General features: G+C 36.1%; 1 protein-coding gene across 1 annotated transcript in view; it reads left to right on the top strand.

The window, feature by feature from the left end:
• The window catches only part of spns2 (SPNS lysolipid transporter 2, sphingosine-1-phosphate), a 135,343-nt gene that overhangs the window by 48,756 nt on the left and 62,258 nt on the right, over window positions 1–24,329 (top strand). The window lies entirely within an intron of this gene.

Here is a 24,329-nt window from a genome sequence, read left to right on the forward strand (position 1 = left end):
AGAATATGCTGACAAAAACCAAATATTTTATAATATGTGCGCCGTAGGGCTGGGCAATATATTGAATATACTCGATATATCGCGGGTTTGTCTCTGTGCAATATAGAAAATGACTATATCGTGAGTATTCAAGCATACGTTGTCACACAGTTGTTTTTAGCTGCAAGCATTACACTACAGGCTTTTCTCGCTCTTTATTGTCTCTCCTTCTCACAGAGACATAAAACAAGCGTACTTTGTTACATACGTCACATACTAACACGCGTGCAACTTCATACGCTCTCGCGGAGCAGAGAGGTAGCGACATGGGTAAAGTTAGCTGTGGCAGGTGGTGCGAGCAGTGCGAGTGGTAATACGAGAGAGAGAAAGATGCGAACCTGGCAACAAATGGAGGAAAAATTCATTCCCAAGAAAAACAGCATGGGGTCCATTGTCTGGCGGTAGTTTGGCTCCAAGCGGCAAGATGTTGAACAGACAACCGTAATATGTCAAGTATGCGGCAAAAGCGTTGCTACAAAAACTAGCAGCACTACTAATTTGTAACATCATTTGAAAAGTCATGCCGTAGAGCAGACCTGGGCAAATTAAGGCCCGGGGGCCACATGCGGCCCATTAGGCTTTTCAAACCGGCCCACCGGGCATTTCCCAAATAATTATTTTAAATCTTTAAGATGGAAACTGTAGCTGCCATTATGATGTGCAGTGATGTTTTCAAATTACCGTAAGTCTTGAACTATACAAAATATTTCAATGGTTAGAATCTGTGCTTTTGCATGATATACTAGTTACTATGGTAATCTAATTAGTTAAAATGGTAATCAAAGTCACAGCAGCTCAGACGAGGCACCAAGCAGTGTGGGTGGGGAGCGTTTCCACAGAGTGTTTCCAGAGCGACCGGCCTGAAAAGCGGGTGTCAGGGACAGACGCGGAAGGAGATTTTTACATCAAAGTTCTAAAGCTTAGTGATATATCAGATACACCAGATTGTGGATATTTATTTTTTACCTTTCACATTCATATTTTGCTGTGTTTGTTGCATTTTTGTTGCTTGCTTGATTGTAAATAATGTCAATCGAGAGGGCGTGTGACGTTCATATGTTGTCAATATTCAGTGTTTTATCGTTCATAGTTAATATTGTAAATACCACATTCTTTATTTTCATGTACATTCTGGGTGTCTCATTCAGTAAAAAAAAATGTAAAATTCCATTCCTTTTTTTAAGGCGGTCTGTCATAACGTTTTTAGCCATTTAGACATTATTGTGAGGTTTTGTATTAGTGTTCCTAAAAATCAGATATACCGGACCTCAGACACATTTTTTCTCAAAATTTGGCCCCCGAGTCAAAATAATTGCCCAGGCCTGCGGTAGAGTGAAGAGTGCTTGAAACTCCACATGTCAACATCTCCGGCCGGTGCCACACCCAACAAAATGCTGAAGCAACCAGCACTGACCCAATTCAGTCCGACGTCTTCCATTTCCACATCAACAAAAAATAGTCAACAACAGAAGGAGATAACGTCCGCAGGAACCTACCACATAGCAAAGGACATGCACTATTTGATTTCCTAATATGCAGCTAATTTTTATTTGACAGTTTTTGAAATATCTTGTGTGACATCATGCACAAAAGTGCACTTTATTTGTTTTGAAGTATTGTAGTGGCGTTCTGTACAAAAAGGGGACTTTAATTTAGTGTTGTTTTGATATGTCATCATGGTGACATCATGCACAAAAGTGCACTAAAAGCTTGTTTTAAAATGTCTGACAATCTTGCACTTTCTGTTTTGAAATTACATAATTGTTTGTGCCACTGCTTAATAACTGTTTAATAAATATTTATAAATGGTTCATTTATTTAGGCTAGTAAGGTAAGGTTTTATACCTGACAAGTTTCGGCTATCTTGCTTCTGCAGCCTTCATCAGAGGTGTCACGTGATGTTAGCGTGACGTCATCTGTGACGTGTTATATGCAATGTTACAATCCATATAACACGTCACAGATCACGTGACACCTCTGATGAAGGCTGCAGAAGCAAGATAGCGGAAACGTGTCAGGTACAAAAATTTACCTTACTAGCCTATATAAATCAACCATTTATAAATACACATTAGTAGGCTAAATGAACCTATTCAACATGTTTAATAAATAGGTTTGGTAAATTTACTTATTTGCATACTTGCCAACTCTCCCGGATTTTCCGGGAGACTCCCGAAATTCAGCGCCACTCCCGAAAACCTCCCGGGACAAATTTTCTCCCGAAAATCTCCCGAAATTCAGGCGGAGCTGGAGGCCACGCCCCCTCCAGCTCCATGCGGACCTGAGTCCGCTTTCCCACAATATAAAGAACGTCTACAGTAAAGCAGTTCGTCTGCCGTAAACAGCAATGTTGTGACACTCTTAAACAGGACAATACTGCCATCTACTGCATTTGATGAAAGCACTTTTGTGCGTGCCACACAGCAATGCATAATCAGAGAGGGTGTTCAGCATGGTTAGAAAGATAGTAACAGAGAATAGAACAAGGATGGACAATTTAACCCTTAACTCAACAATAAGTAGATGAGTGTTATGTGTGTGTATATGAGTAAATAAATGAACACTGAAATTCAAGTATTTATTTTATTTATATATATATATATATATATATATATATATATATATATAGCTAGAATTCACTGAAAGTCAATTATTTCTTATATATATATATATATATATATATATATATATATCCATCCATCCATCCATCCAATTATTTCTTATATATATATATATCCATCCATCCATCCATTTTATTTATATATATATATATATATATATAGCTAGAATTCACTGAAAGTCAATTATTTCTCGATAAGCCATTTGTTTTATTTTATATATATATATATATATATATATATATATATATATATATATATATATATATATATATATATATATGTATATATATATATATCCATCCATCCATCCATCCATTTTCTACCGCTATATATATATACATATATATATATGAAATACTTAACCACGCCCCCAACCACGCCCCCGCCCCCACCCCCCACCCCCACCTCCTGAAATTGGAGGTCTCAAGGTTGGCAAGTATGCTTATTTGTGATTTCCCTCTCTGCATGAAAGTTTAAAATGAGCATATATTAATGCAGCATGAACAAAAATGTTTTAATGTAGACACATAGAATCATCATACTGCTGTGATTATATGCATCAAGTGTTCATTCAAGGCTAAGGCATAATATCGAGATACAGTATATATTGTGTATCGTGACATGGCCTAAAAATATCGAGATATTAATAAAAGGCCATATCGCCCACCCCTAGTGCGCTGTGTGCTTTGGGATTTTGGTGTCGTCAGGTTGAGCGAATGATGTGTTTCGCTTGATGAGCAGGTGCAACATTCTCCTATTGCCCGTGGCCTTTTATGAAGGCTTTATTTGAAAGTGAATAGTTACATAATGCTGCTTTAACGGGGTGTTCGGTAGACGGCCTCGCCTTCCTCTAACAGCAGCAAGAAAGGAAAACAAATTTGAAACTGGGAGTGAAGGCAGTCTGCTTCCTGAGTACTGCATGGGTGTAGCATGAATGTGTGTGCACCTTTGCTCAGGGCAGGGTTTCCTCCAATCTCCACCCAAATGAATCCACCTTTTTTTAGAGATAGCTTGCAAAGCCTCTCTTGTGTCGCTCTTGTGTCAATGTGGCCTCGCGGTCATTTCAGCAGCATCGGTGCACACACAAAGCTCCATTGAGGCCGAGCAGGCTGGACTTTGGGGAAGAATACAGCCTAGTGTTTCCTGCACTGCCTTCAGGTAACCTGAGTGCTATCCTTAAGACAAAAACTTAAGGTCACCTGAATGTTGTCCTAAAGACAAAAATACTGTCCAGGAAAAATGTAACTTAAGGCTGGTACACATGTAATGGTTTTCTAAATCTGAAAATATGTTTTATCTGTTACAGACCACACACATAAAGATACATTTCAGGCACTGAGCAGTTTTGATATTTATGTGTGTTGTGTTACGGTAATATAAACACAACACACACACTCTATCCCATCACTGAGCCACTCTCAAGTTCTCTGAACCTGAAATCTCGCCTGAATAAACGTGATCTTACAAAATCGAAGAAGAAGAAAAAGAATGGCAACCACCGTATCAAGGACTGGAAAGTGAGAACAGACGAGGACATAGGAGAGGTGGGAAGGATGATGTGGTCTTAATATGGTCACAGGCATGTGGGCGATGTCCCCAAAAGGGAAGGACTTTGGAAAAAATAATATAGACGCCGTGACAAAGAACTTTACAATCTAGTGAGCAAGCTAAGAGTGAATTTTTTTAGCTTCTTGATTGGCTGCTTTCTGTAGCACATCAATCAATCAATCAATCAATCAATGTTTATTTATATAGCCCTAAATCACAAGTGTCTCAAAGGGCTGCACAAGCCACAACGACATCCTCGGTACAAAGCCCACATAAGGGCAAGGAAAAACTCACCCCAGTGGGACGTCGATGTGAATGACTATGAGAAACCTTGGAGAGGACCGCATATGTGGGTAACCCCCCCCCTCTAGGGGGACCGAATGCAATGGATGTCGAGTGGGTCTAACATAATATTGTGAGAGAACAGTCCATAGTGGATCCAGCATAACAGTAAGAGTCCAGTCCACAGTGGGGTCAGCAGGAAACCATCCCGAGCGGAGACGGGTCAGCAGCGCAGAGATGTTCCCAACCGATACACAGGCGAGCGGTCCACTCCGGGTCCCGACCCCGGACAGCCAGCACCCCATCCATGGCCACCGGACCTGAGTGTCTCCCCCTCCACAAGGGACTCAGAAGGTGTACATATTGAACACTTTCATCGTTGGCTTTGACCTGTTTTGGAGCCAAATATTGGGCCAAATACACTATTAATAATGCTAATAAAAATAGATTAGATTTATAGAGAGCTTTCTAGAAACGTTACAATGAGAACTGAGAAGCCATTATTCAGTCACTCCATATTTACAAATATATGGTGGTAAGTTACGTTTGTAGCCACAGCTGTCCAGGGGTAGACTGACGGAAACGTGGCTGCCAATTTACGCCTACGGCCTCTCCGACCAAGACTAATCATTCATTCACATTCATACACTAGCGTGAACGATATTGGGAGCACGGTGGGTGAAGTGTTTTGCCCAAGGACACAATGGCAGTAACTAGGATGACGGGAGCTGAATTCGTCCCAGGAACACTTATGTTTCTGGATGACCACTCTTCCATCTGAACCACGCTGTCCTACAACCCACCTCAGACAATATTATGAGACATATTTTAAACATTGTATTAGTGTTGTACGGTATACCGTTACTAGTATAGTATCGCGGTACTAATTAATCAAAAATGGTACTATATTCTGTTTTTTTGTTTTTTTTAACGGGTATGACGGCACGCCGTCACGTCATAACATTGCTGTTTTTTTACGAGCAGAGGAGTACTTACAAGCAGACAAGGTGTGGAGACAGAAAAGGGAGAAGAGACGCATTTTGACCTAAAAACTAATGATAAAGGTGAAGCTATAACACTGAAACACCCTCAGGAAGAGGAATTAAGACATGGCTAGCTAGCTAGTAGCTAACAGCCATCCACAGTCGGCAGTATTTTAGCTGCGTCTAAATCACTAATCCTTGCCTCTGTGGCGACGAGTAAAGTAAGTTTCTTACAAGTAGCATCCCTGCAGGACGAGGAATAGCTAAACATGCTTCACTACACACCGTAGTGAATACAATAGCTCACTGGCGTCACCGCTAACAAAAGCTAGTTCTCCTGAATGTAAACAAATGCCATTGGTGGATCTACACTTGACATCCACTGTAATGATACCAAGTACAAGATCGTATCTACTTGATACAACTATGTTTACATCTATATTTTTTATCGTCCCAAAATATTTTTTAATTTTTTAAAATTCTTATTATGTTTATAAACTCAAGAAATATGTCCCTGGACACATGAGGACTTTTAATACGACCAATGTTTTACCATGAATTGATTAACATGGGCCCTGACTTAAACAAGTTGAAAAACCTATTCGGGTGTTACCATTTAGTGCTCAATTGTACGGAATATGTACTGTACTGTGTAAACTGTACTGTTTCATATAATGTATTCTCTTCCTTTGCAATCTACTAATAAAAGTTTAAATCAATCAATCAAAAAATGTACGATCTTGTAACTACTTGGTATCGGATCGATACCTAAATTTGTGGTATCCTCCAAAACTAATGTAAATTATCCAAACAACAGAAGAAAAAGTAATTATTACATTTTAACAGAAGTGTAGATAGAACATGTTGAAACATAAAATAAGCAGATATTAACAGTAAATGAACAAGTAGATTAATAATCAATTTTTACAGCTTGTCCCTCATAATATTGATAAAATAATAGAAATGACACAATATGTTACCGCATACTTCAGCAAACAAATTAGGAGATTTTGTTTGCTTACTTACTAATAAAAGACAAGTTGTCTAGTATGTTCAGTATTTTATTTAAGGACAACATTGTTCTTGGATTGCAATAAGAAACATATGTTTAATGTACCGTAGATTTTTTGTTAAAATAAATGCAATAATGCCATTTTTGTGGTCCCCTTTATTTAGTAAAGTATCGAAAAGTATCAAAATACATTTTGGTACTGATACCAGTACAAAAATATTGGTATCGGGACAACCCTACATTGTATTATGATTTTACCATTTTTGGTCAGAAGACAGAAACAGCCTGCTTGTCCTATGCGTGTACCTTGTTTTAGTGTCATCTGAGTGCTGTCTTTAAGACAAAAATACAAATGTTTTGTTTTTTTCTGGTTGAAAATCATTTATTCTCTCCTAAATAAAATAGTTTTTTTCCCCCTCGGTTTTACTGTGCTGCCATTTGACAGCTGGCATGTTTCAGACCATGGTAACTGACTGTGAAAAACAGAAGCAATACCTTCACAGCACTTTTGACACCTGAAAATTGTACCAAATTAGAACAAGAAACTGGAAAGAACTGACTCTAAATTGTCACATTTTGGATTGGATGTTCACAGTAACACTCACCCACTCTTTCACTCACTCACACCTTAGGATTTTTTTTACCAATTCTGAATAAGAAACTGGAAATAATCGATTCTTAAATGTGGAATTTTGGATTGGATTTTAATTCTCACATTCACAGTGATACTCACTCACTCACTCACTCACTCACTCACTCACTCACTGGCCTGAATGGACCTTAATTGCGTCTGCGTTTTGACGTTTTGACACAGCGCTAAAAGTAGCAGCCCTGCGAGTGCTGTTGTTTGTCGTGTATGGACGTGTTGTGGCTCAGACTCCATTTGGCCTCTGATCCCAGACAACCTTTCCTCACAACCGACTGAGGAATGCTTGATGTCCTGGCTTGTGATCTGTGGGAGGGGGCGTACACAGTCAGGGAGCATAGGTGTGAAGGCAAGGTTACGGGGTGATGTAATGAGGGTGGTTGGAGGAAGGATTATGTGTGTGTGTGTGCGTGCATGCATGCGTGTGTGTGTTTACAGTATGCATTTCACGACCACCCTTCCACGCCACCTAACTTCCATCCCCAAGGAGAACAATCCTGGTCTCTGTGAGAACCTGCAGGCCAGATCTGCCCTGCCTTCTCTCGCTCTTCACAGCTTTTGTCACCCACCTGGCAACACAAACTTCCAGCAGAGGTGTTTGACAGTCTTGTGAACGTCATCCTGCTCTCCCTCATGACTTGGTACCGTGGATGCTGGCAGTGGTGTGCCGTCATTGCCAGCAAGGCCTTCTCTGCTGGCCTTATATAGATCATGATCATTAATGAATAAAAGGTCATTTTTAGGGATGTCCGATAATGGCTTTTTGCCGATATCCGATATTCTGATATTGTCCAACTCTTTAATTACCGATACTGATATTAACCGATACCGATATCAACCGATATATACAGTCGTGGAATTAGCACACAGGTTTCAGTGACCAAAATATAGTTGCGATCACTAGAAAGGCGAAAATTCCTAAAGCAAGGGCCAGGGTTGTTTTTAGAAGGTTATACAATAGATTTGATAATGATAATTTTTTGGGGGGATGTTAAAAAAGTTGTGTACAGTATTGATGATCCAGAAGTCTTGCTTAACACTTTTATGAATATTTTCATGGAAATAGTTAATAGAGACACACCTATGAAAAGGTTCACAGCTAAAACTAAAAGAGCTTTATGGATTGATTTACCGCTAAATAATTTAGTGAGACAGAGAGATGATGCCAAATTGGCGGCAGTAAAATTAGGCTTATTGGATGACAAATAAAAATACTGGAAGTTATGAAATCAAGCAACCAAATTAAATAAAAAGATGAAGAAACTATATTATCAGCAGAGAATTATTAGTGTTAAAAACGATGGTAAAAAACTCTGGAATACATTGAATGAAATCATGGGAAGAAAGAAAAATGCATGGGCCTCATTTGTGGAATCTGACGGTATTTTTCTTACAAAGCCCCAGGACATTGCTAACTGTTTCAACAACAAAAAAATCAATAAGGTGAACTATATAAGGCAGAATCTATGTGGCACAAAACACAATCATTGTGACCTGATAAAATATACAATAATGAATGGTAAAAGTTGTACATTTCAATTTAATTGTGTAGATGAGAGTCATGTTAAAGAACTGCTGAAAGCCCTTCCTAAATCTGGATGTGCTGATACAGACAATATTGCTGCTGATTAAATTTCTGCTCCATTATGAGACATAATGGAGCTTCTACGTGGGGTATTTCTTACATTGTGGAAAGAGGGTAAAATCATTCCACTTCTTAAAGACAATAAGTTACCTTTCTGTGGTCCAAATAGTCGAGCTATAAGTATTCTTCCTGTACTCTGCAAAGTTATGGAAATAATTGTTCATGTCCAGGATTAATTTAATCATAATAGTTTGACTACCAATTATCAACGTGCTTACAGAAAGGGCCACTCAACTGCTACAGCTCTTATTCAAATGACTGGTGATTGGTTGGGGGCGATTGACACCTCAAAAATTGCCGGAACAGTCTTGTTAGATTTTAGCACCGCATTTGATGTAATTGATCATGATATTCTACTTGATGAGTTTAAATGCTAGAGATTCAGCCAACCAGCAACTACTCTGACTTTCTTCTAGAAAACAAATGGTCTTTTATAATGCTAGTTTATCTAATCATAGTATGATGGCGTGTGGGACTCCTCTGGGAAGTTGTTTAGGACCTCTACTATTTTTAATTTTTACTAATGACTTACCCTCTGCTGTGAATAGCGCCGTTATAACAATGTATGCGGATGATTCGACTGTACACTATAATGCATGAATTCATTCCATGTATTAAACCAAGTCCTGTCTAGCTAGTTGAAAATCATTTATGATTGGATAAAACAAACAAATTAGTCTTAAATATATGCAAAACTAAGAGTATTGTTTTTAGGCTGCGGCATAAATTGGCTTCTAAGCCTAAACTTAATCTATCCATAGTCGGTAAACCCATACAACAGGTAGACAAAGCAAAATTGCAGGGCATTGTCCTAGATTGTCAACTATCTAGGGCCGAGCATATAAATACAATGGTTAGCAAAATGGGTCGTGGTATAGCAGTCACAAGGAAATGTTCTTCCTATGTACATTTTAGCATCCTGGGTCAAGTTTGTAAATCATTAATTTTGTGCCACTTGGATTATTGCTCAACGGTATGGTCATCCACAACTCATACAAATCTAGTTAAATTACAAATTGCTGTTCTATTAGAACTAGTACTGATAAGATGCATTCTGGCTTCTCATGGCTCACTATTGAGCAAAGGGTTTCTTCAGGTTTGGCCACATTTTTCAAAATTGCTTTCATTTTTGTTTGACCAGATCGACTTCTGTATTGATACACATAATTGCAATAGAAGATACCTACTCAGTGGCCTAGTGGTTAGAGTGTCCGTCCTGAGATCGGTAGGTTCGGAGTTCAAATCCCGGCCGAGTCATACCAAAGACTATAAAAATGGGACCCATTACCTCCCTGCTTGGCACTCAGCATCAAGGGTTGGAATTGGGGGTTAAATCACCAAAATGATTCCCGGGCGCAGCCACCGCTGCTGCCCACTGCTCCCCTCACCTCCCAGGGGGTGATCAAGGGTGATGGGTCAAATGCAGAGAATAATTTCGCCACACCTAGTGTGTGTGTGACAATCATTGGTACTTTAACTTTAACTTTAACTTTATATGCTGTTAACGGTCATGTTGTCATACCTAGTTCAAAGACAAACCCAATGAAAAAAACTGTCATTTATAGAGCCATTGATTTTAATTTACCACTCGATATTCATCTAATAAAAGTTAAATCGGCCTTTAGAAAAAGAGTGCAGAGGTATTAACTGGAATGGAAATGACTACAGTTGAGGCAATAACATTAAACTTAATTTGTGATATTTCATGCGTTATTTTGTACCTGTGTTAATTTTTCTGTTGATTGACACAATTTAATAATTGTTTTTAACATAATTTATACATATATTGATAGTGATGAATTACATTATGAACTCATGTTCAATCTTTTACCTATATTTTTAATTTTTTTATGTGTTTTGCAATGTTTAAATAGGGATGTCCGATAATGGCTTTTTGCCGATATCCGATATTCCGATATTGTCCAACTCTTTAATTACCGATACCGATATCAACCGATATATACAGTCGTGGAAATAACACATTATTATGCCTAATTTGGACAACCAGGTATGGCGAAGATAAGGTACTTTTTAAAAGAATTAATAAAATAAAATAAGATAATAAATTAAAAACATTTTCTTGAATAAAAATGAAAGTAAAACAATATAAAAACAGTTACATAGAAACTAGTAATTAATGAAAATTAGTAAAATTAACTGTTAAAGGTTAGTACTATTAGTGGACCAGCAGCACGCACAATCATGTGTGCTTACGGACTGTATCCCTTGCAGACTGTATTGATATATATTGATATATAATGTAGGAACCAGAATATTAATAACAGAAAGAAACAACCCTTTTGTGTGAATGAGTGTGAATGAGTGTAAATGGGGGAGGGAGGTTTTTTTTGGGTTGGTGCACTAATTGTAAGTGTATCTTGTGTTTTTTATGTTGATTTAATTAAAAAAAAACCAAAAAAAACCCGATACCGATAATAAAAAAAAAACGATACCGATAATTTCCGATATTACATTTTAACGCATTTATCGGCCGATATTATCGGACATCTCTAGTTTTAAACCGTTCGTAATATGTGATGTTTTGTGTGGACCCCAGTAAAACTAGCTGACTGCCATGGCATCAGCTAATGGGGATCCTTTTCAAATAAACACATGTGTGTCGACTTAAACAAGAACTTGTTAGAATTAATAGTAACACGATGGACCAGGACTTGATGAATTGGTCAACAAAAACGTGTAAGCTGGACTGTTTGACCATTTGGGGCCACCATACTTCTTGCTGGTGTTTGTGGATGCAGAAGTTTATTTGTAGCACAGCACATCCTTCTCTGCGTTTCAATACGCATTTAATGCAAACATGAATTTGAGGATAGAGTTATTCATCTGAGTACACGCTTCTGTTCTAAAAGTGCAAAGAAAATGTAACTAGTTTAACTAGTAAATACAGTAGATAAGATAGGAACACAATAGCTGTCCTTAACAACAAGAAAAAAAAAAATGTGAAGATCATCTCCTGTTGCGCAGTCTTTCCAATTATTTGTGGTATTTGGCCTTCTAAAGGAGATTACTGACCAGAAGAATGTATGCTTGAGTGTCATTCTTACCTGAGGCGCTGCAGCCTGAGCTTCCCCAAGAGGGGATGAGGTGTCAGTGGAGGACTACTAAGATTACACATAACAAGTGCTCTGTACAAAATAGGCATGTTGCTGGTGATCTACATAAGACAGTGTGTACAATTGATACAAAAATAGTGCAGACCGCTATATTTAAATGAGGATTTTGTGTGTACCACCTGCTGTCACCATGGAGAAACTCATTTACTGCACATTTTGAAAAATGCAGCACACAAATATAATCTATGCCACTTTTTGTGCATATAGAAGCGCAATCTAGACAAGAGAATCAGACCGATGTTTTTGTCACATACTGTAACTGGTAACAACAACAGTGGTGCCTGGAATGATCCAGCTACGAGAATATGCATGTTGCAAGTAGGTTTTTCATATAGGAAATGTCCTATATGAAAAATAATACCAAAGCACGCATCCTCATTTTGGTGTCTCCAAATCAACCTTTAAGTCATCCAGCGACTACAAAAAGGAATTGCTGGATAGACAATATGCCTAATATATTTTATTTCTGACAGAAATATGACGATTGTTGACAGAAGCACAAATGATTCTTTCTCTCCATTGTCTGTCATATTGCAGCAATCGGCACAGTCCTCGGTGCACGAGTTTAGTGGATTGTCTTTGTGCACAATCAAACTTTGCACATGTCTTAATACACACAAACAATTAGTAGATTAGACCGTAAACGTTTCAAGCTCTCCATCTATCACAAAAATGCTCTCACCTGAGCCCAGCAGACTTGTCAGTCCAGCTCTTAGTTCCCCTGCTGGAAACTGGTCTTAGTCTGCAGTAATGACCCTCAGGCTGTGTGAGTTGAGTGACGTTCTTACACAGCTGTGGACCGGACCGTTGCGAAGGGTGTGGAGGGCAGCAAAGGTAAATGGAATGTTTCACCTGGATGCTGCTACCTTTACTGTTGGGTAACCAGACTGGTAAATTTGAGTTCTCTTTGTCTGTGACACACATTGTTTTTGCATTGAGAAGTACTTTGAGAAATTAAGTCTTAATACGATTAATTATCCTGTTTTGTAATTATCCCCTACTGGGACAGTGTGGAAGTCATGGATGTACAGAGGATTAATGAGGAGTCGTTGCACAAAACAGCTCACATTGTGTGTGTGTGTGTGTGTGTCCTTGTATTTCTACCCTACTTAAGACATCAACTGGGAAAAGTACCTTCCATATGAGGGCCGGTGAACAAGTTAGTACCAAAATCATGGTCGCAATACGGAAAACCATTGCATCTAATAGAGAATGTCTCATTTGCACCCCTGGTGGTGAAATCTATCAAAAATAGGGTGGTCCCAAAAAGGAGGTATTTTTCAAATTGACTGTGTGTCGGTTTTAAAAGTGCTCCCCCTCTGGCCAACATATGTAATAACAAGTGTGTGTAAGAAATTTTGCGCCCCCTTTGGCCAAAATGTATTAAAAAAAATAAAATAAATATGTATATAGAGACATACTGTAATAACTTGAAGTAAATAATGATTAAAAACCGATTACAAACAAAAAGTTCAACAAAAATGTTTTATAAAAGCTTACCTTTTTTATATTTGCCTAGTATGTACATTATATATTATTAATGTTGTAAATACAAATCTTTATATATCTAGAAAGGGTGGTCCTAAAGAGGTGGGCATTTTTCGGAGGTGTCAAGAAGGTAACAAATACAAGAGTGTGTGTGTGTGTGTGTGGTTTCCACCTTGTCTGTAATATGACACACACACACACACACACACACACACACACACACACACACACACACACACACACACACACACACACACACACACACACACACACACACACATATACTGACATGACAGCGCTGGGTGTCAGTGTGTCATTTAGCTGCTATGTGAGCTGCAGGAATGAGGCCACAGGTGCCGTGAGAGTCTTGAGGCTGACAAAATTGTATCCTAATTTTTTAACTGAAAATGCATTTTTTGTTTTCCTTCTCCTTTGTTCACGCACCTAAGCCCTTCTGGAGCTTGAAAATTATATGTGTTCATTAATGCACACAATTAATTTTTAAAATCGATTAATCATACTTTTGAATCTGGATTAATTGCGAATATTTAAGTCACTATTAGCATGGTATAAATTAATTTCATACAGGAACATTTTTTTAAAATGTTTTTTTACTTGAATGGACATCATTCAATTTATTTTGTAGTATAAAGCGCACATTTTGAACAATTCTGCAAGTAACAAGGTGTTGTACACCATTAGATAATGTACTAAAAACGCCCATAAAGAGAGTGAATTTATTATCAGAATCAGAATCAGAATCAGCTTTATTGTCATTACGCAAGGTAACGAGATTATGTCTGCATTATCACTTGCTTTAAACAGATTATTGACATATTTATTTTTATTATATGTATTTTTTTATCTTATTGACATTTACACATGACAGAGCTAAATTGGAAGCATGTGCGATTAAAATAAATTGTGTGATTAATCTGTGTTTATGCGTGCTTAGTGCCATAATCATTTGTGATTAATCACATGCGTTAACTTTGACAACCATAAAAATGGACATTCGAAAACAACTGAAATATGGATAGTATATTTATATAGCTTGTATTATATGGTTTCATACTTTTGTGCACATTTAACACAATTACTGACATTAAAATTGACATATGTGAATTGTATTTTAGTTCTTTTTCAAAAAGAGAAAAAGTGATACAATTTGTAGCTACATGCTTTTCAAACAGTAAACATAAAGTATATGTAAACATACACAGGTAGTATATGGTGACAAATGATATATGTTGTATGTATTGCATGTACTGTATGTTCTTGCAGGATGAATTGTTGTCAAGTACACATTGCATCAGGTGTAACTAATTGTGTGTCTGAGTTATTAAAATGTAGTTTCAATGGAAGCCTCTCTGATTTCCAGTCAAACGGTGCTTGATCAGCTGTTCTCAATGCACAGCTGCGCCTATTTTGTCTCCTTCCCTCGTCTCCTTCCCTTGCTACCGCTGTGTCTTGCTATCAGCACTTTAGCAGCTGTTCGTTCCGTGTTGTCACTTACACGATTTTGAGAGGCTGGCGGATAGGAGCTAATGCAGAAGAAAGGTGCACCTGTGGTCAGACTGTGCATTTTAAAGTACCAGTAGAGTGGAAAAACAAGTTGACTTTATATGCTTAATTATGTTTCATTGTATCCAATAAACCATATCCAATTGTATTTACAATCCGCAAAGTATGTGATTGTAATTTCCGTAGATTGACGTCACTGGAGTAACACTTCTGCACTCTGACCATGTTATCAGATCGGTCATACTGGAAATATGCAAACATTAAAGAGAGATGTGCTGTTTATCATTCACAATCAGTTCAGTTGAGTTCACTTCAGTTTATTCATTTATGTAGGACATTTAAAAACAACCCCGGTTGGCCAAAGTGCTGTACAAAGGTAAGAAACATGTTTTTAAATAGTACACGCAGTGTCACATTTACATTGTAACACAGAAGGATGAATAAAATAAAATTGTAAAATATACCTTAAAAGAAGTGCACAATATATCACCTATAGAATCCCATGAACACATACGAGTTTTTATTTATGAATTATAAGTTGTAAATAAATTAATTAGTAAAAGTCTGCTAACAATGTAGTCAATGGGGGCTCACTATTTTGTCCACAAAACCCTCTAAATAACCATCCAAAACCAGCCAACAATACTCGTGACTTAAGTATCAACCAAGTATTAGCGATGTTGTTATTATAAGCGCTAACCCAGACAAAACATTTTTTTTGCGGAGGATTGATAGCACGGTGGTGGAAGGGTTAGTGCGTCTGCCTCACAATACGAAGGTCCTGAGCAGTCCTGGGTTCAATCCCGGGCTCGGGATCTTTCTGTGTGGAGTTTGCATGTTCTCCCCGTGACTGCGTGGGTTCCCTCCGGGTATCCCGGCTTCCTCCCTTCTCCAAAGACATGCACCTGGGGATAGCCCTGTGATGAGGTGGCGACTTGTCCAGGGTGTACCCCGCCTTCCGCTCGATTGTAGCTAAAATAGGCTCCAATACCCCCCGCGACCCCGAAGGGATTAAGCGGTATAAAATGGATGGATGGATGGATGATAACACAAACCTAAGTAGCCCTCTGCTGCTTTACTGTAAGCTGGCAGCAATGTCCAGCTGCTCCAGCATCATCGCGTCTCTGCTCGTCAAAATTATTCTAGATTATAAATCATGCCTCTCATCTGGATATTAGGAAGATTTAGCCATGAATCTATAAGTTGTTCATCTCTGACATGCAATGTATACCTGGAGATGGAGACAAACACACACAACCGAAGACAGTGTCTGCAGGGAGATTTTTCCTTGTTAACCCTTCGTGTTATGATTAATTCTTCATATAAACGGGAAGATATGGACATTATTTCAGTCGTCATCGCAGTGGGAGCAGACATTGTACAGTAAGCTATTGCTTTATTATGTTTGTAATTTGTATTTCTTGTTTAGCACTTAGCAATTCTGTTAAATGATGCTTAGTGTTTCACTAAAGCTGGATCTGTTTAGCAGAGCTACAAAAACATGTAGCTCATCCTCCTTATATTCAGGATGAACAATATAAGTTTCTGGATCATAATTTTGCTCAAAGTAATCATTGTTGGTTTCTTGATTAGCATTGATGAAGTGAAGTGAAGTGAATTATATTTATATAGCGCTTTTCTGTAGTGACTCAAAGCGCTTTACATAGTGAAACCCAATATCTAAGTTACATTTAAACCAGTGTGGGTGGAACTCGGAGCAGGTGGGTAAAGTGTCTTGCCCAAGGACACAACGGCAGTTACTAGGATGGTGAAAGCGGGGATCGAACCTGGAACTCTCAAGTTGCTGGCACGGCCACACTACCAACCAAGCTATACCACCCCATTAATGTTAATAGGGAAGGGATCTTTGGATCCTACCTCTACTTCACACGATCATGTGACTGGCTAGCTCATTATCTCTCAAAATGGCTGTGGAATCTCAGTGAGTTTGATACTATTTTGATCATATCTATATACTCGCAAACTTGGAAAGCCTTTTAGTGTTATACATCAGGTATGAATGATAATAGCTTCAATATAGAGGCCACTTGTTTTTCCACTGTACTGGTATTTTAATCTGCTGTCTTATTTAATTCCAAAGACTAATAATTGTGTGTCTCTCTTGCAGAGACCAAAATAGAAAGATGACCCGATGATTCACCGACATCACCGCGCATCTATGTGTGTCTGTGTGCGTCTGTGTGTGTCAATGTGTTTGTGTGTCTATCCATATCAGGAATATCTTTTTAGGCCATGTCTCACAGGAGGGCAGCTGTGTCACATGATTAGAATGCCGCTCCCTTTCACTTCCTGTCCACAACCAATAAAGCTACCTTCATTTACACAATAATACGATATAAATGTACCCAATAATATTATGTAAGGGTTTAAAATAACACTACATAAATGTATACAATAACACCATGTAAATGTACACAATAAGAGTATATAAATTGATAAAATACCACTGTAAAAATTATCAAAATATTATTAAGTAAATGTATAAAATAACACCATATAAATGTTAACAATAATTATTTATATATATATATATATATATATATATATATATATATATATATATATATATATATATATATATATATATATATATATATATATATAAATAATTATTGTTAACATTTATATGGTGTTATTTTATACATTTACTTAATAATATTTTATATATATATATATATATATTTTATATATATATATATATATATATATATATATATATATATATATATATATATGTATGTATCTATATATATATATATATATACATATATATGTGTATATATATATGTATATATATATATATATATATATATATATATATATATATATATATGTATACAACAATACTATATAAATGAATACAATAGTACTATATATATATATATGAATAAAATAATACCATACAAAATAATGAGATAACACTACATACATTAATAAAATAATACCATATAAGTGTACATAATAACATATATAAATGTATGCAATATCACAATATACATTTATAAAATATATACATGTACACAATAATAATACTATATACTGTAAATGGATAAAATAATACTATATAAATGAATAGAATAACACTATATAAATGTACAGTATACAATAATTACATACATTTATATAATTATACTATCTATATCAGGAGTCTCAAACTCAATTTACCTGGGGCTCACTGGATGCAGAGTCTGGGTGAGGTTGGGCCGCAAGAAAATATTTCTTAAAAAAAATATTTCTTAAAAAAAATATTTTTAAATGTCTTTATTTTTATTTTCAACATAAAATAAAATCAAAATATAAATGAACAAAATGAGAATGAAGTAAATAAATCAGTCATAAGTAATAATAATAATAATAATTTGATTTCTCCAGTCAGCAACAATGTATACACATACTTACTGTGATGTTATGAGCTAGGGAATATAAGAACTACACAACAGTAGTGACGAGCATGCGCGGTAGCCCCGGTGAAGGTTGTATGTCGCCATGTCGTCAGCTAGAATGTGGTTATGAGCACGCTATGTGAGTTAACGTTGAGAACTCAGCCAACATGCCTCGTCTGCATTTATTACAATTACACACACAACACGCTTACTATGTGAGAAGTAACAATACATAAATCCGTGAACTTGAACATGGCTTTTCTTGCCTACTTCTTGCTGCTAGACACCTGGCAGCGCTTCCTCTCGCATAGCTGAGCTGGAGAGGGACTCGCCGTGGAGTTTACAGTTACGGTAGCACAATTAGCCCCGAACGGGCTAACATCACGACTAACGTGTTACACGTCCGATCCGCCCAGCTGTACTCTGTCGGAGTATCAGCGCTGGGGTCCAGTGCACCACAGTTTTGTATTGTCGCTCGGTCCTTCGGCGTAGTGCTTCGGAAGCTACCGGATCGCTCGTCTCCCCGGCCAGGACTGTTTACAGAGAGAGCGAGCAGGCGGGCGAGCAAGCGAGCGAGTGATCGAGGGAGGGAGGAAGAGCGCGTGCGGCAAAACGTTTCTCTGCTTGCATCACGCAAGTGACGTCTATGTTCGGCCCTCGAGAGCCATATACCACACCGTGATTGGTAGATTCCTTCAGCTCCGAACACAACGCTGTCAAGCGCCATTTATATAAAACTTGCGGGCCGCACTAACATTAAACTTTCATATTAAGGTGGGGGCCGCAAAATAACGTCTCGCGGGCCGTAATTGGCTCGTGGGCTGCGTGTTTGAGACCCCTGATCTATATGAATAAAATAATAGTATATACATTAAGAATATATGAATAAACAAAATTACATGATAAAACAGTAAAATAACACTGTATGAATGAATAAAAAAAACACTATATAAATAATAAAAATACTACTATATAAATTAGTAAACTAACACTAAATAAAAGTGTAAAATAATATTATATAAATGTATGTAATATTATGTAGCCTAATAAAATAACTATATTTTTTATTTACTATTAATATCTGGTTACTTTCTGTTTAAAACCCTTGTGTGGTGTTCGGGTCCGTGGGACCCGTTTTCGATTTTTATTAAAAGAAAAATGATACAATTAATTAATTTTTCAAACTGAGACTCACTGGCTTTGGCTCATTTTCTGTGAAGAACATATATCAGAATACATATTTAATGAACACACACCATACACCCCCCCTACACATTTCTATTACATATAAGATGTAATAATAGAAGTGTGGAAATTGATCAGGAGGAGGACAGAGTGTAGGTACACAGAACATCAGAGGGTCAAATGTGCGAGAAAATGAACGCAGACAGTGTTGACAAACAATGTTGGAACCTTGTATGGGAACCGCAGGTGCAGAAACACAAAAAAAGAATCCCTGTGGGATGCAGAAACTGGCAGAGAAATTTCCATGAAACGTTCATATTGTTGTTACTCAGCCAGTGTTTGTGGGTCTGATGGACCCGTTTCATTTTTTGGCTTTTAATGCCTCATAATCAAACACTTTTATGTTAAAATACTGAACAGATGTTTATTCGAATAAGGTCAACATCTGTTCAGTATTTTAACATAGAATATGTTCAACCCTTGTGTAATGTTCATATTGTTGTTACTCAGCCAGTGTTTGTGGGTCTGATGGACCCGTTTCATTTTGTGGCTTTTAATGCCTCATAATCAAACACTTTTATGTTAAAATACTGAACAGATGTTTATTCGAATAAGGTCAACATCTGTTCAGTATTTTAACATAAAAGTGTTTGATTGTGAGGCAATAAAAGCCACAAAATGCAACGGGTCCATCAGACCCACAAACACTGGCTGAGTAACAACAATATGAACATTACACAAGGGTTAAACATGTTCTATCTACACTTCTGTTAAAATACAATAAGCATTTATTCTTCTGTTGTTTGGATACTTTATATTAGTTTTGATTGATATCAAAAATGTGGTTATCGATCTAATACCAAGTAGTTACAGGGTCATATTTGAAGTCCCCCTGTGCCCAGTAAGGTATTTCCAAAGTTTATAAAGAACGAAAAATATTTCAAAATATTTTGTAATAATAAAACATATCAACGTAATCATTGTAGTATCGACAATATACGGCTTTTGTACTTGTTATCATTACCGTAGATCCACCCATTTGTTTACATTCAGGAGCGCTAGCTTTCTGTAACTGATTTGCTATTGTTTCCTCCTATGGTGTGTAGTAAAGAATGTTTAGCTATTTCTCGTCCTGCAGGTATGATACTTGTAAGAAACGTAGGTTATTTGTCGCCATTGAGGCGAAGATTAACATGGTAAATGGTCTCTATTTATATAGTGCTTTACTATACCTGAAATGATACCCAAAGCGTTTTACATTACACGTCACATTCACCCATTCACACTAACACACATTCACTCAGGATTAGTGATTTAGAAGTAGACAAAACATTGTGGAGAGACGTTAGATGCTAGCTAGCTATGTTTTAAAGTGCCGTTTGCAGTGCAGCTGTAAAATTCTAGAAGATTACGTTTAATATGTGCAATAAAATAATTTGAAGCAGAAGTTAAGAGGAATCTTTTTCGCAAAAAAAAGCGATATTTCCAAAATGTCGACAAAGTACATTTGCGACTTTTAGTTGTTTCCATTAAAGGGTATTTGGCGTCATAAGCCATAATTCTCGTAAAATCTTGTCCCACAAGACTCCACTTTGAGAACAGTGGACGTTTTGTGGTTCAATGGTTTTGGAGCTGTGAGTAAAATTGCAGCCATTCCATTCCATTACCCCTAGAAATGCGCAAAACTTAAATATCGCAAAAAGAAACTGGTGATGAAAACACATTTTTATGCTCTGATGAGGTAGTTTTTCAGAGGTTTCGATTAGGGATGTCCGATAATATCGGCCTGTCGATATTATCGGACGATAAATGTGTTAAAATGTAATATCGGAAATTTTCGGTATCGTTTTTTTTATTATCGGTATCGTTTTTTTTTTTTAATTTATTTTTTATTAAATCAACATAAAAAACACAAGATACACTTACAATTAGTGCACCAACCCAAAAAACCTCCCTCCCCCTTTTACACTCATTCACACAAAAGGGTTGTTTCTTTCTGTTATTAATATTTCTGGATCCTACATTATATATCAATATAGATCAATACAGTCTGCAAGGGATACAGTCCGTAAGCACACATGATTGTGCGTGCTGCTGGTCCACTAAAAGTACTAACCTTTAACTGTTAATTTTACTCATTTTCATTAATTACTAGTTTCTATGTTACTGTTTTTATATTGTTTTACTTTCTTTTTTATTCAAGAAAATGTTTTTAATTTATTGATCTTATTTTATTATTTTTTTTAAAAGTACCTTATCTTCACCATACCTGGTTGTCCAAATTAGGCATAATAATTTGTTAATTCCACGACTGCATATATCAATTGATATCGGTATCGGTTGATATCGGTGTCGGTAATTAAAGAGTTGGACAATATCGGAATATCGCGTATCGGCAAAAAGCCATTATCGGACATCCCTAGTTTCGGTATTGAAGTGTGTCGTAAAAGCATAACAGAAATGCTTTTAAGTGATTATATATGTTGTTACCTGTTAAAACATAGTCTTTGTGCAATATAGACAAATAGTGAACTAATATAATAAATGACAATATAGCACTAGGGGTGGGGAAGATATCAATGTTACAATATATATATATATATATATATATATATATATATATATATATATATATATATATATATATATATATATATATATATATATATATATATATATGTGTATATATGTATACATATATGTATATATATGCGTATATATGTATATATCTATGTGTATATATATATATATATATATATATATGTATATATATATATGTATATATCTATGTGTATATATATATATATATATATATATATATACGTATATATGTATATATCTATGTGTATATATATATATGTATATATCTATGTGTATATATATATATATATATATTATATTAATATGATTATGAAGTGTAAACGATACTATATACTGTTAACTATTTCCGCTCTCAGGAATGCAAACAAAATGTTTATTCTACAACCAAGCAGCTTATTCTTCCTATGAATTCTACGCTTCATAGACAAATGTGTTTGCACAGATCAGTGAATAAACAACCCACCCATAGAAACATGCTCATACAAACACACTGACACAAACACACAAACATAATTTCCTCCTAATGTCTATTTGGTGTACTTTGTATCCATAAGGTGACTCATCTCAACAGGTTTTGTTGAGCGGCTGGCCAATCAAAACAATGTTTCACATGTTTGTAGTCTGTACGTGTGTACGTGTACATGTGCATGCATGCGTGCGTGCGTGTGTGCGTATGTGTGTGTGTGTCAGTTAAAGGTATGCTCGACTTGACTTGCTTGGCTTTTTTTTTTACTGATATCTGGTATACAGTACTCACGAGTTTGTATTCTATGATTGATTGCTAGTAACTCAAAACAATCTGAAATAAGCTAACATAGATATATATGTATGTATCTCATTGTATCATACATTGTTTTGATACTATAAATAAATATATATATATATATATATGTATGAATGTATGTATGTATGTATGTATGTATATATATATATATATATACATACATATATATATATATATATATATATATATATATATATATATATATATATATATATATATATATATATATATATATATATATAATCTCACGGTATGATATTATCACGTATTAAGGCCACGGTATGATATTATTGTGAGATAAGTTAAAAAAAAGCCTTAAAAATGCCAGAGTGTGTAAAATTGGCAGGAATGTTTGGGATAAACACACTTACTGTAATTGAACACAAACATAATCCTAAAATGTTATAATCATATATGTATATGTATATATATATATATATATATATATATATATATATATATATATATATATATATATATATATATATATATACTGTACATACATACACAGTATAAATGCTGTTGTGTGCAATCACATCCGTAAACTGTAGATGACGCAATTACAATGTGTTACTGCCCATGTCAGCAGCCAGTAGCAAGATCCTTACATACTGTACATATATACATAAATTAATGATACATGATAATCTATTTAGAATTGAATCATAGCTCCTGATTTGTTATCGTGAGATGCTGAAAGATTCCCACCACTACTAATAACCCTGCAACTGTGGAAATGTATCAGAACTTCTATCCTTCTGATAAGAAGAAGAAAAAAAACGAGTAGGAATGCGCTATCAGTCATATTTAATACAAATATGACTTGTGTGACTTTCGAAGGAAATGATAAATCAAAGTAAGATAGCAGTTTGATGATGATGATGATGATGAATCTTCTTTTAGCTTTGGATATGACTTTTTGTTGAACACACACTTTCTAAAAATGATCAGTAATCATATCTTTTGGGAAACAACTCATCAAGTCTTTCTAGTTACTGAATGTGTTTTTTAAAGGGGTTATATGTTGTTATTTTAACCTACATTTTGAACACTTCCTTGTGGTCTACATAACATGTAAAAGTGGTGCTTTGGTTCACATTTTTCATGAATGTTGCTTTATAGACCATCTTTAAGGTGCCTTTTGGCCATGTCTTGGAAACAAGACGTTTTGTGGGCTATATTTTTTACTCACCGTTCTAATTTGTTAATTAAAATATAATAATTCATTGTGTCAGATGCTTTTCATAAACCGTTATTTTGATTAATGCCATCGGTGTTGAAATGTTGGCTGTCAGTGAGTGTTTCGCTTTTGTTTATGAATTTGTCCAATCTGTTGTTAAATAGTTTGTCAATGATTTTTTTTAAATTGTGAAAGTAAAGAAACAGTTATGTAGTTTGTAAACTGGTACAACTTATGCATTTTCATTTTGTTT

Source organism: Nerophis lumbriciformis, linkage group LG09, assembly GCF_033978685.3.
Source record: "Nerophis lumbriciformis linkage group LG09, RoL_Nlum_v2.1, whole genome shotgun sequence".
Taxonomy (NCBI): domain Eukaryota; kingdom Metazoa; phylum Chordata; class Actinopteri; order Syngnathiformes; family Syngnathidae; genus Nerophis; species Nerophis lumbriciformis.